General features: G+C 52.9%; 1 protein-coding gene and 1 non-coding gene across 2 annotated transcripts in view; one reads left to right on the forward strand and one right to left on the reverse strand.

Annotated features, from left to right (window-relative positions):
* Positions 1 to 2,371, reverse strand: part of CARHSP1 (calcium regulated heat stable protein 1) — a 10,484-nt gene extending 8,113 nt beyond the window's left edge. Inside the window, exon 1 of the mRNA XM_007469931.1 lies at positions 2,329 to 2,371. The gene's annotated coding sequence lies outside the window, so the exon portion shown is untranslated. The remainder of the gene's footprint in view (positions 1 to 2,328) is intronic.
* Positions 2,372 to 3,821: 1,450 nt separating this feature from the next.
* TRNAE-CUC (transfer RNA glutamic acid (anticodon CUC)) lies at positions 3,822 to 3,894 on the forward strand. The gene has a single exon. It is a non-coding gene; the product is annotated as a tRNA-Glu (tRNA).
* The last annotated feature ends 8,683 nt before the right edge of the window (positions 3,895 to 12,577 follow it).

Raw genomic sequence — 12,577 nt, forward strand, 5'->3', positions numbered from 1 at the left:
GCGCGAGGGCGGGGCGGCCTGGCTGGAGCCTGCAGCGCCAGCAGCAGGGAGAAATACGAACTCGGCGCGGAGGGTGCAGCCCGCGATGCCCGCGTCCGGGGAGGGGGAGCAAGCCCAGCCGGGAACTGCTCGGCCGCCCCAGAGTGCTGGGAAGAGGCCGGAAACCCAAGGGCCAGCGGCCGGGAAGAAGAGGCGCCCCTCCAGCACTGCACCCCGTTAGCGCTCCCGAACACGCCCGCCCCGCCCAGGACCCTGCGCCCGCCGGCTCCCAGCCTGGGCAGCCCTCCTGGGAGGAGCCCAAGCCCTTGCTCGTAACTAGGGGCCTACTCTGCACCCCATCACCCCCACTTCCAGCCCTCCTGTATTCCATTCTCGCCTCCATTCTCCCAGGGCTTCGGTCAGACCTGAGTCTCAGGCCTAACTCTGCACTCCACTCCCTCTGTGACCCCTGGCAAGCGACCTCACCGCTCCCCGCCTCAGTTTGCCCATCTGTCAAATGGGACAGTCCTGGTGCAGCCTCCCAGCCCGGCGGACGTCGTGCGGAGGATGTTGTGCAGGGGGTACCAGATACAAAGGCTCTGAAACAATGGCAGAGCCGCTAACCATAGAACTGTCAGGCCTGGGGCCATCTAGAATAATCCCTCCCATTCCTGTCCCTGCTGATGGGACACAAACCAAATGCCCTGACTTTGCCACTCGGTGAGACAAAGACCCACCCTCGTCCCCGCCCAGGACCCAGAGCCCGGCGCTGGGCCGGGCTCAGCTCATTGCGAGCATCTACTCCGGGCTGGGCTGGGCGGCGCTACAGGCCCCGGTTCCGGCTCTGCTGGGGCTCCTGCGCCAGCTGGGGGCGGGGGTGGGGGGAGGGAGTGACAAACAGCAGCTTTGAGAACCGCGGTCATCAAGTCCGCCCGAGGATGGCGAGCACAGAGGGGGTTTGGAGGAGGCCCCTGGCCCCGAGGAAGCAGCGGCTGCTTCGAGTCCTAAAGGCGGAGTGGGGAAGTTTTCCCTGGGACCTGCAGGGGCAAAGGCCCAGGGTGAGGGAGAACGGGCGGCAGAAAGAGGCTGGGAGGGTCTCGCGGGAAGGTAATAGAAAGCTCTGTTGAAAAGTTTGAGACTTGACCGACAATGGGGGCAACGGTGGACCATTTTAAGCCGGGGGTTGATCTGAACCTGTTTTTACAAGTGCTCCCTGGGTTCAGGGTGGCGAACGCATTGGAGGGGCAAGACTCCTCCAATGAGGGAGTGAAGAGACCAAGAAATATCCAAAAAGCCAGTAAAAAATGTTAACAGTAGCCAACGTTCCTCCCCGCACTGGGTCAGCCATGTCCTTTTATTCTCACTCACCCCGTTATGATAGGAAAAGTTACATCCCCAGTCTACGGATGGGGAGCCGGAGGCTCCGAGAAGCCTCCTATTTTGCAGTGAGATACCCCCGCCTGTGGGAACGGAGATCGTGCCTGGAGGGGCGGATCTCCTGTCCCCCACCCCCAATACACACATCCACTCCAACCCCAGATAAGCTGTGGGGACCAGGGGCTTCCTTGTCAGAAATCAATACAAAACAAAAAACCGTTGCATTTCCGGCCTACAAACTTGGGCTGCCAGTGAGGCTGTCAGGAGGGAGCCTGTGGGCGCGGAAGAAGTTTCTCGGCAAGGCCTCTGGGGCCCCCCATCCAGACGCAAACACACGGGGCGAGCGCCAGGCAGCTCCTCCTCCCCAGACGCGGCCAATCGCCCGGCGCCAGGATACCCCCAGCCCACCTCCCGGCCAAGCCCGACCGAGGTCCCACCACTGAGCCCACAGCTGGCGCGGCCAGGCCTGGCTGCGGGCTGCCTCCACCTCCCCGAGCGGCGCCCCCCACCCCCGCCGCGCCTCGCCCCAGCGCACCGCGAGTCACCCCATCCTGCTCCAGCCCACAGGCGAAAGCAGGGGGAGGGTGGTAAGGGGTGGGGGCGGGCGGGGGCGGGACGAGGAGGAGGGGAGGTTTTTTCCCGCCGGAAGAAAACAGGTGGGCAGGCGGGAAATGCAACCCGACGTCCGCCTCACATTCCCTCCAGCTGCTGCCACACCCACCATTCTCCGGAGGGGGATGAGTAACCCGCGCTCCCCAAATAGGCCAAGGCGGCCCGGGTATTTCCTAGGGGCCTAGAGAGACCCAGCCTGGGGCCCTCTGCCGGCGAGCTGGAAGACCCTGCAGAGGGGGCGGTGAATGGGGGCAGCAGCGGCAGAAGAGGCCGAGGTCCCATCCCGGAGGTTCCTGGGCCTCCCTCGGGGCGGGGGCACCACACCACACCCCTCCTGGGGTCCCCGGAGAAGCTCCCTACCTGACGACCCACTCCGCTCAGCCAGCTGCTCTGCTCGAACTGCGGGAACAGAGCTGGAGAGGGGGCGCGGTTCGCGGGGCGGGCTCGCCGCGTCCCCGCCCCTGACCCAGCCCCCAGGAGCTATCAGCCAATGGGACTGCGGCCTGGAGCAGGGGCGGGGCGGGCGGGAGCACAGCCCCGGCGGGATCTTTGTGTCCTCGCGCGCGACTGGCGGGATTGCCGGGCGCATGGCCTTTGGGGGGACCCGGCTTCAGGCCTGTGCCGTACCCCGGCCAGAAAACTCCCCTGAAAAGGAAGAGAATCTGGTCTTCGCGCCCGAACAGGTCCCTCCCCTAGCCAACGGCGTCGGGTCTGGTCCCCCACCTGACCTTAGCTCCAGAAACCGGACGGCCCAGGGGCACCTCCGTTTTAGCTCGAAGAAAGAGATCTAGGAATGACAAGAAGGAATGAAGAGAGCGGCCGAAGGGAGGAAAAGAAAACCAAAAAAAATGCAAAGAAAGAAAGAACAAAAAACCGAGGGAAATCTGTTGATTTCGTTCTTTTTGTTTGTGTTTGGCTCTTAATTTCCACTCCCTCCTTGAGTCCTCTGTGTCTGCAGGTAAATGACCTTACTCTCATCTTTTTTTAAAATTTTTATTGGAGTATGGTTGCTTTACAATGTTGTGTTAGTTCCTACTGTCCAGCAAAGCGAATCAGCTATATGTATACACATATCCCCTCCTTTTTGGATTTCCTTCCCATTTAGGTCACCACAGAGCACTGAGTAGAGTTCCCTGTGCTATACAGTAGGTTCTCATTAGTTATCTATTTTATACATAGTATCAATAGTGTATATATGTCAATCCCAATCTCCCGATTCATCCCACCCCCCCCTTTTTTTTAAATTAATTTTGTACTCTCATAGGCGAGGAAACTGAGGCACGAGAGGTGACCCACCCCCTCACACACAGCAAGTCGGGAGCAGCCTCTGAAAGGGAACCCAGCCTTGGACCCAGGCTCAGGCTGGTAGTTGAGGGGCGGGAAGGGGGGAGGTATCCTGTAACTGTCCTGGAACAACAGGGTCCAGGAGTGGGGACGGCACGGGGGTCCCTCCTGGAACTCATCAGTTCTGCCTGCTCTTGTATGCAGATAAGTTAGGGGTCCCCGGAGAAGGTACCAGGCATGGCTTTCTTGACATAAGAGAAGCCATTTTTGGCCTAAGCCATTTTGTGATCTAAGCGCAGCCACAATGTTTGTCCTTTAACAGGGCTCAATAATTAATGATCTTCAGGGAAGTGAGGGAATGCAGGAACAAAGGAAAAGTAGTCAAGAAACAAGAGTTCAGCGATAAAACAGTTGTAGTTCCTCCTCAAGGGAGTGATAATGTTGACCCTCCTGACCTCAATCAACTAAAACTTGGACTCTGTCGACCTTTGCCCCAATTCTATGCTGAATTCTCCTCTGCTCAATCCCCTTCATGAATAGGGGATTGAAACTTCCCCAATTTGGGGAATTCCCTGGTGGTCCAGTGGTTAGGACTTGGCACTCTCACTGCGGGGGCCCCAGGTTCAATCCCTGGTCAGGGAACTAAAATCCCATAAGCTGTGTGGCCAAAGAAAAACTTCCCCGATTTTGCTATTGGGGAGACACTGCTTTGGGAAAGATCCCAGGTGTTCTCCTTACCTGCTGCCAGTAATGATAAATCCTTCATTCTCCTGATCTTTAGCTTGGTTGTGTCTTTTCACTCCACACCCACCAAGAGATGAACCCAGTTTTCCAGTAACACACTTTCTCCCCCCATCTCCCTCTCCCTTTCCCTCTTCCTCCCACCTCCTTTGTTCTCTCCTCTACACCCACACAAAGAAGAGATGTTGAAGGAAGCCCTCTACAAGCCTACAAGAGGATTCTCCAATAGGAACTGAATTGGCCAGCACCTTGATCTTGGATTTCTCAGCCTCCAAAACTGGGAGAAATAAGTTGCTGTTGTTTAAGTCACCTGTCTGTGGTATTCTGTTACGGCAGCCAGAGCAAACTAAGGCAGTCCCTTTTCTTCCTTTTTTCCCCAAAGCCCTTCTCAACTAAACTGAAGCCTCTCAGAATTTCACACCTGAGATTGTGCAGTTCGGGTCTACAATTCTTCACTGGATGTGTTGCCCATGCTGGGCTCTGTGTTGGGCACTGAGCACCCGGAAATAAAAAGTGCCTGCCCTGTTCCCGCCCCTGAGGAGTCACAGCCTGGGGAAGTGGTAGACGGGTAGTGCTAACCAATAACCAAGATGTCAGGTGGTGGGCTAGATAAGCCTCCATGGCTCAGTGGGTGCCTGCCCTCCACCACAGGATGAGACAGGTCGCAGGGGGTTCTCTCCCAAATTGTGGTTGCTTAAGTCTCCTGCAGTCAGTGATATCAGCCCACCACCTGGGCCCCATCTGATGGCTCTGGCCTAGCAGCCAGACCTGAGCTAACAGCTGATGAGGGCATGTGGTCTAAGTTTTATGCCCAACAAGGCCTTATTAGCCATTCAGCCAGCCATCTGACAAATATTTATTGCACCTGTACTCTGTTCCAAGCCCTGGGCTAAACAAAACTCTCATTAGCCTTGCCCCACCGCCCCCGCCCCCTCATTGATACACTCTAATAGCAGAGGCAGATGTTAAACCAGTAATCACACAAGGTACAAAATCACTCTGTGACCCACAGCAGGGTCAGACATGGTGCTGGAGAAGCCAGGAGAGACTTCTCTGAAAAGTGCTGATTGTCCTGAGATCTTTAATCAGGAATTAAACAAAGAAAAGGACGTTCCTGAGAGAGATGAGAGCATGTACAAAGGCCCTGGGGTGGGAAGGAGCATGGTGGGGCTAAGACATAGAGAGAGGAAAGGGAGTGTGGGGTGAGATGGCAGTTGCCAGAATGGGCTAAATTTATGGGTCTCAATTAAGGAGCGATGGCAACCAGGTAAGGGCTTAAAGCAGGTATGAATGGAGACTCCTCCCTTCAAAGTGTGTCTCATGTCCACCCACCTGTACCCATTTCTTCCCACCTTGACTTAGGCCTCTACCATCTCACCAGGAGCTGCAGCCTCCCCCAGTCGCTTCTGCCTCTCCCTAATAACCATGCTCATGCACCAATTTTCTGTGCAGCAGGCAGAATGAGCTTTCAAAAGCATGAATCCAACCATTGTTCAAGAAAAAATTACTCATGACACTTGTTAAAACGGTAAGGCAGACTTTGTTCAGGACAATCACGATAGGTGTAGCGACCACTGCAATGGGGTTTTTGCAAAGATTGGGCTCAACTCCAAATGCAACTAGGAAAACTGGAAACTTATAGCGGGGGTGTGTGGGGGAGGACAGTGGATGGAAAATTACTAAGAAGAAACGAAACATCATGGGTCAAGGGGGATTCTGGCTAAACTGAGCTAGCAGGATTCTTGCTGTAGGCAGGTCAAGGTGATCAGACATCACCTGCCCCCACACAGCCAGCAGCATCTGCACCAGAGTGGTTCACTGGTTACAACCGACGACTGACACGTCGTTATCACCGGCATCCACAGGACGGCCCACCTGATCCACGTGCTCAAATCCGGCTATCCTTTCCTATGCTGCTTCAGGGGTTTTCAGCCCGCTGCTAAGGTTAGATAAATACTCTGTGGCATTTCCTATTTCCTTCTAATTCTTTCATCGTTTTGTGAAGCCACTTTACATCTTCGGGATATTTTGGTGAGCAGGGTGAATGGCCCCATCCAGCTGTGCTGAGTGAGCTAGGAGTGCAGGCTGCGGGGCCAGATGGTGGGTGAACTTCACTCTGCCAATGACTGGAACTGGGGCCACTCTCTCCCCCTGCATCTTCCCAAGCTGCCTCTTTCTGGTCATTGCTCAAATGAGGGGACCTTCCACCCACCCTGAACTAAGTGCGTGCCGTGCCCTCCCTCAGTCTGTCACATCGCCCATGGTTACCATTTCACCGTTCTCCCCTGTGAAAGTCTTTGGTGTCTGTTTCCCCCACTAACACATTGGCTCGCCAGGGCAGGCACGTTGTCTTGCTTGGTTTTGTATGCCTGACACATGGTAGGTGCTCAGTAAATACTTGTTGAAGAACCAGGGCAGAGGCAATGTCATGGCGGGTAGCAAGGTCGGCCACAGATGAGGGGACTGGCGAGAGACTCAGTTTTCCCTTCTGTAAAATGGCACCAGAAGAGCCTACAGTTGAGAGGGAGCTGGAAAGTCCACCCCAAGCTGGGTGGGAGGCCAGTGGAGGTGGGAGCTTGCTCTCTGCTCTGCTCCTCCTGGGCTGACCCCCTCCGGGTAGCTCTGAGGCTGTAACCCACTCAGGGTGAGGTCCAAGGGGGCTAAGGGGGCCGGCTGAGTCTGCTGACTGAAGGAGGGAAAAGGGCCCAGGAGCCAGCTTTGTGAGCTCACCCCGAACACAGACCACCCCTCCCAAAAGGACCCAGACACAGAACCCACTGAGATGCGTGGAGACACGTGAGCACACACACTCACACCTCCACACACAAACCTGCACTGCAAACACCGCATGTAAATGAGATGAGATATCCATAGACACTCGAGCAGACAAGACACGTACCACACACAGCACCAATATCCGCACCCCCCACGCACACATGCCCCCCATGCAAACACACGCAGATGGAAACATGCATAACCACACTTTCCCACTGCACAGCTCCCTGGATTCTCCCCCAAACTCCAGACCCCAGAGCTTTCTCAGTCTAGAAACAGTCCCCCTGCCTCCTCCTCCAGGCAGGCCTCCGAGTTCACTCACAGAGTTCTGAGGGCAGGGGATGGAAGGCACCCATCAGGGAAGAAGTACCTCCATCTGGGATGCCCACTCTTCAGAGAGAGAGCCTCCGATGGTGCCCAGGGGACAAGAATTCCCCGCTCCCAATAAGCGATGGGGCTTGGGGAGGGGGCACCTACAGCAAGCAGCCCATCCACCTCCCACACCTCCTGCCCCCAGCTCACCACAAGCTGGGAGGAAGAGAAAGCAGACAGATGACTGGTTAGCAGAGCTGGAAATGCAGCCCAGAGAGGTTAGGGGACGTCCCAGTATGACCCAGCAGGTCCCGCCCAGGGCTCAGGGATCCCTTTGCCAGTAGAGCAGGTGGGACCCCTCTGATGGGCAGGAGGAGAGGGAAGGGAGGGCTCGGGGTAAACGCAGCCCCTCCCCAGGCTGGAGAGGTTCTCCAGCTGCCCCTCCCCAGCCCCTTGGCAACCCAGCCCCCCCCTCATCATCGATTGCACAATAATTACAGTTACCACTCCTTCCTCCAGATTCCTTCCCCCTTATCTCCCCGCTTCCCTGCAGGAGCTGGGCCCTTCTGGGAACAGGATGAGCAGGAAGGGAAAAAAAAGTCCCATCTCCTTTTTTCCTTGAGCAGCCCTGGCTGCGGAGTCCTCCTTATTGCAGAACCCAGAGAGGGTGAGCGAGGAGCTCAGAGTCACAAGCAGGAGAGGACCAGGGTCCTCCAGGACTCCCAGCTGCCAGAACTCCAGGCTCACTCCATTCCCAGGATGGCCTGCCCCCCTGCCTTGGCTTTTGGGGACTCTGCTAATTTAATTTATTGTGGTCATTATTGATTGCAAGCTTTCTTTTTCAAAAAATAAATTTATTTATTTTTGGCTGTGTTGCGTCTTTGTCGCTGCACAGGCTTTCTCTAGTTGTGGCGAGCGGTTGTGGCGAGCGCAACTCTTCGTTGCGGTGCATGGGCTTCTCATTGCAGTGGCTTCTCTTGCTGTGGAGCATGGGCTCTAGGCGCACGGACTTCAGTAGTTGTGGCTCACGAGCTCTAGAGCGCAGGCTCAGTAGTTGTGGCGCACGGGCTTAGTTGCTCTGTGCCATGTGGGATCTTCCCGGACCAGGGCTTGAACCCGTGTCCCCTGCATTGGCAGGCAGATTCTTAACCACTGCGCCACCAGGGAAGTCCCTAATTGCAAGCTTTCTATGTGCTTCACACGATTTCTTTCATTCATCATTCATACAACAAATCTTTATTGAGCATCTACTATGTCCCGGGCACCGTGCTGCGTACTGGGGAGACAGCTGTCAACAAAATCAGTGAGGTTCCCGCCCTCACAGAGCTGGAGTTTTAGGGACAACAGACACTGGTCAAGTAAACTAAACAGGAACTGGACAATTCCAGGCAGAGGTAAGTGCTGGCAAAATTGGTGGTCCAGTGGTTAAGACTCTGCGCTCCCAGTGCAGGGGGCACGGGTTCGATCCCTGGTCAAGGAATTAAGATCCCGCATGCCGCACCAAAAAATAATAAATAAATAAAAAACAATGAACCAGGTGGCCTGGTACAGGGTGGCTGGTTCCTCTCGCGCGGGGGTCCATGGCAGCCCTCCATGAGGAAGTAGCATATGAGCTGAGTTTGACGATGAGACATGGGATATCTCAGGAAAGAGCCCTCCAGGCGGCAGGAGCTGCAAGGCTGGGGGTGGGTGGTGGGAGGGGGGGCAGGATGGAAGGAACAGAAAGTAGGCATGTGTGAAGGATCAGCCAGAAAGTAAAACTGTCTTCTTGAATTTTCCTAACACTCTTAGCAGGAAGTTTTATTATTATTATTATCATTGTCATTGTTGTTATACCCATTTTACAGAGGAGGAAACTGAGGCCCAGGGTCACACAGCTGGGAGTGACAGAGCCCATGCTTTAACCACCTTCTTCCTCTTCCATGCCAGGCCTTATTTAGGGGATGCAAAGTTTAAAAACAAATAGGGCTTCCCTGGTGGCACAATGGTTGGGAATCTGCCTGACAATGCAGGGGACAGGGGTTCGAGCCCTGGTCTGGGAAGATCCCATATGCCACGGAGCAACTGGGCCCGTGAGCCACTATTACTGAGCCTGTGCGTCTGGAGCCTGTGCTCCACAACAAGAGAGACCGCGATAGTGAGAGGCCCGCGCACCGCGATGAAGAGTGGCCCAGGTTGCCGCAGCTAGAGGAAGCCCTCGCACAGAAATGAAGACCCAACACAGCCAAAAATAAAAACAAAAAAAACCCAAACAAATAACAACAACAAAGCAGTCCTCCAGGAGCCCTGAGCCTTGCAGAGAACTGATCCTCATGGAAGAGGCCCAGGAGGAGCCCAGCCAGGCCTCATGGCTCTCCCATGGGGTCCCGCATCTGGGTGCGGAGGGACTGGGGTCTAACCGGGAGGCGTGCCCTTGGGCTGGCCTCAAGCCCTCTCTCAGGCCTCCTCACTCCTTGCAGCCTGGCCTGAGGAGGACAAGGTGGGACAGAAGTCCTCAGCCCCAGGGCGGTGTGAAGGCACCAGGCCAGCCCTAAAGGGACTATGGCAGGGGCGGACCTGCTCCCCGGTCCCCCCTGCGCTAGATGAGGACCTGTCCGACCAGCAGAGCCTGGAGGGACAAAGTGAGACGGACTCGCGCAGTCTGGTGCTGCCCCCTGGTGGCGATGGCCGGGATGGTCGGAGCCCGCGAGCGTCGCCCATCTCCCTCGTTCATTCTCCCTCTGAGTGTCCCAGTTCAGACGCGCCAGCCGGGGTCCAAACCCTGCGTTAAGGGGACCAACGTCCTCAAAAATCCCCGGAGAAGGAGGCAGTCGCCAACTTTATCCCAAGATGTATAACCTCAAGTCTATATAAAGCCCCCTAGTCCTGGGGTGTGAAATCGGGAGGATTTTAAGCCAAAGGGGTGGGATGTGATGGGTGGTGAATCACGCAGCTCATTCATTCATTCATTCACGCAGTCAATCTATATTAGTGGACCACCTCCTCCATGGCGGGCTGGGGGATGCAGCAGGACAGGAAGCAGGCATCAAACCTCAGACAGCAATGCACTGTCCAAAGGAGACGGGGCGCAGGGGACAGAGTGAGAAGAGGGGCTGAGGCGACACGTCATCATGTAGAGGCAAAAAGGACTAGCAGGAACGCCAAGCTGGCTGCTTCAAGACTCTCGGGTGTGGACGCCTTGGAATTGGTAAAAGAGCTGCAGCGACAGGAGGTCAGAGGGTCCGTGAAGGGGGAGATGGTGCTGGAGCGAGGCCCTGACCTCAGAAGAGGCATCTTTTCTTTCCAGGAAGACAAGATCTCTGTGGGAATCAGGAAAGGCCTTCCTCAATATGCTTCTTTTCCATCAGCTGAAAACCGGTTGCAACAATTCACAAATCTAACACATCTCTGATGTAAGTGGCCCTTGGATGCCATGCACATCTGCCTTCATGCCCAGATTCTCTGCCTTCACAGGTGTCACCTCTACTTTCACCACGTCTCACAGCTTGGCCTGTTTCAGAACTTCAAATAACTAGGCTCATAGGAGATGTAGTCAGGCTTCTTTGGCTCAGAATCATTTTTTGAGACGTGTTCATCGCTGTGCAGAATTCCTTGGTATAAATAATGTACACAATATGATGATCCACCCACCTGCTGACAAATATTTGGGTTGTTTCTAGATTTTGGCTATTATGACTCAAGCTACTATGAATTTTCTCATACAGGTCTTTTTCTGAACATATGTTTTTATTTCTCCTGGGTGAAAACCTGGGAGTGGAGTTGCTGATCCCAGGTGGGTGGATGTTTGCCTTTAGGAGAAACTGCCAGTTTTCCAAAATGATGAACAATTTTACACTCACACCAGCAATGTAGGAGCTTCTAGTTGTTCTGTATGCTTGTCAACACTTGGGGTTGTCTGTTTTTTAAAATTTAACCAGTGGAGGGACTTCCCTGGTGATTCAGTGGTTAAGATGCCATGCTTCCACTGAAGGGGGCACGGGTTTGATCCCTGGTTGGGGAACTAAGATTCTGCATGACACATGGCCAAAAATAAAGAAAGAAAGACTCCACTTCCCACCAACATATTTATAAATAAAAATAGAACAGAGAAAACCATAATTCAAAAAAACACATGCACCCCAGTGTTCATAGCAGCACTGTTTACAATACCCAGGACAGGGAAGCAACCTAAACGTCCATTAGCAGAGGAATGGATAAAGAAGACGTGTACATACATACAATGGAATATTACTCAGCCATAAAAAGGAATGAAATTGGGTCATTTGTAGAGATGTGAATGGACCTAGAGAGTGTCATACAGAGTGAAGTAAGTCAGAAAGAGAAAAACAAATATTGTATAATAAAGCATATATGTGGAATCTAGAAAAATGGTATAGATGATCTTATATGAAAAGCAGAAATAGAGACACAGACGTAGAGAACAAATGTATGGATACCAAGGGGGAAAGGGGTGGGGTGGGAGGAATTGGGAGACTGGTATTGACACATATACATTATTGATACTATGTATAAAATAGACAACTGATGGGAACATACCGTATAGCTCAGGGAACTCTACGTAATGCACTGTGGGAGGGAAGTCCAAAAGGAAGGAGATACCTGTATGTGTATGGCTGATCCATTTTGTTGTGCAGTGGAGGCTAACACAACATTGTAAAGCAACCATACTCCAATAAAAAAATTTAAAAAAAATCTACAGAGATATAACCAAATGCAATGCATGAACCTTGGTTGAATTTTAAATTGGAGGAAAATATGAGACATTTTTGTAAAAAATGGGGGAACTTGACTTCATATATTAGATGGCATTATGGAATTATTGTCAGATTTCTTAGGTGTGATAACAGTATTGTGGTTATATAGTAAAATGTCCATTTAGGTGATGCATACAGAAATAAAGAATAAAATATCATAACGTATATGACTTTAAAATTGTTTGGCAAAAAGAGAGAGGGCTTCCCTGGTGGCGCAGTGGTTGGGAGTCTGCCTGCCGATGCGGGGGACATGGGTTCGTGCCCTGGTCCGGGAAGATCCCACATGCCGTGGAGCAGCTAGGCCCGTGAGCCATGGCCCCTGGGCCTGTGCGTCCGGAGCCTGTGCTCCGCAACGGGAGAGGCCACAACAGTGAGAGGCCCACGTACCGCAAAAAAAAAAAAAAAAAATGTTCTTCGTCCTATGTCCAAGCTTCTGAACATTTGTGAGTTTTTAAAATAAAATTTGAGGGGAGAAAAAGAATAAAATTATTGGAAGCTTTCTTTAAAGTTGACTCATTATATTTTTTTGTCCTGAAACTCTCTGGTAAATCTAATTTAAATGCAATTTTATTTAATGACTAGTGTTGATATTATGATTCATCACTCATTTACTTAATTAGCACTTGACTTTATGTACCCAAAATGTCCAATTTGCACACTGATATTTTTTCAATTAAATAAAATTATGTTTCGGGAAGAAAAATAATAAAAATAAAAAATAAAATAATATTTAAACAACGGTA

This window comes from Lipotes vexillifer, unplaced genomic scaffold (genome assembly GCF_000442215.2).
Source record: "Lipotes vexillifer unplaced genomic scaffold, Lipotes_vexillifer_v1.1 scaffold1120, whole genome shotgun sequence".
Lineage (NCBI taxonomy): Eukaryota > Metazoa > Chordata > Mammalia > Artiodactyla > Lipotidae > Lipotes > Lipotes vexillifer.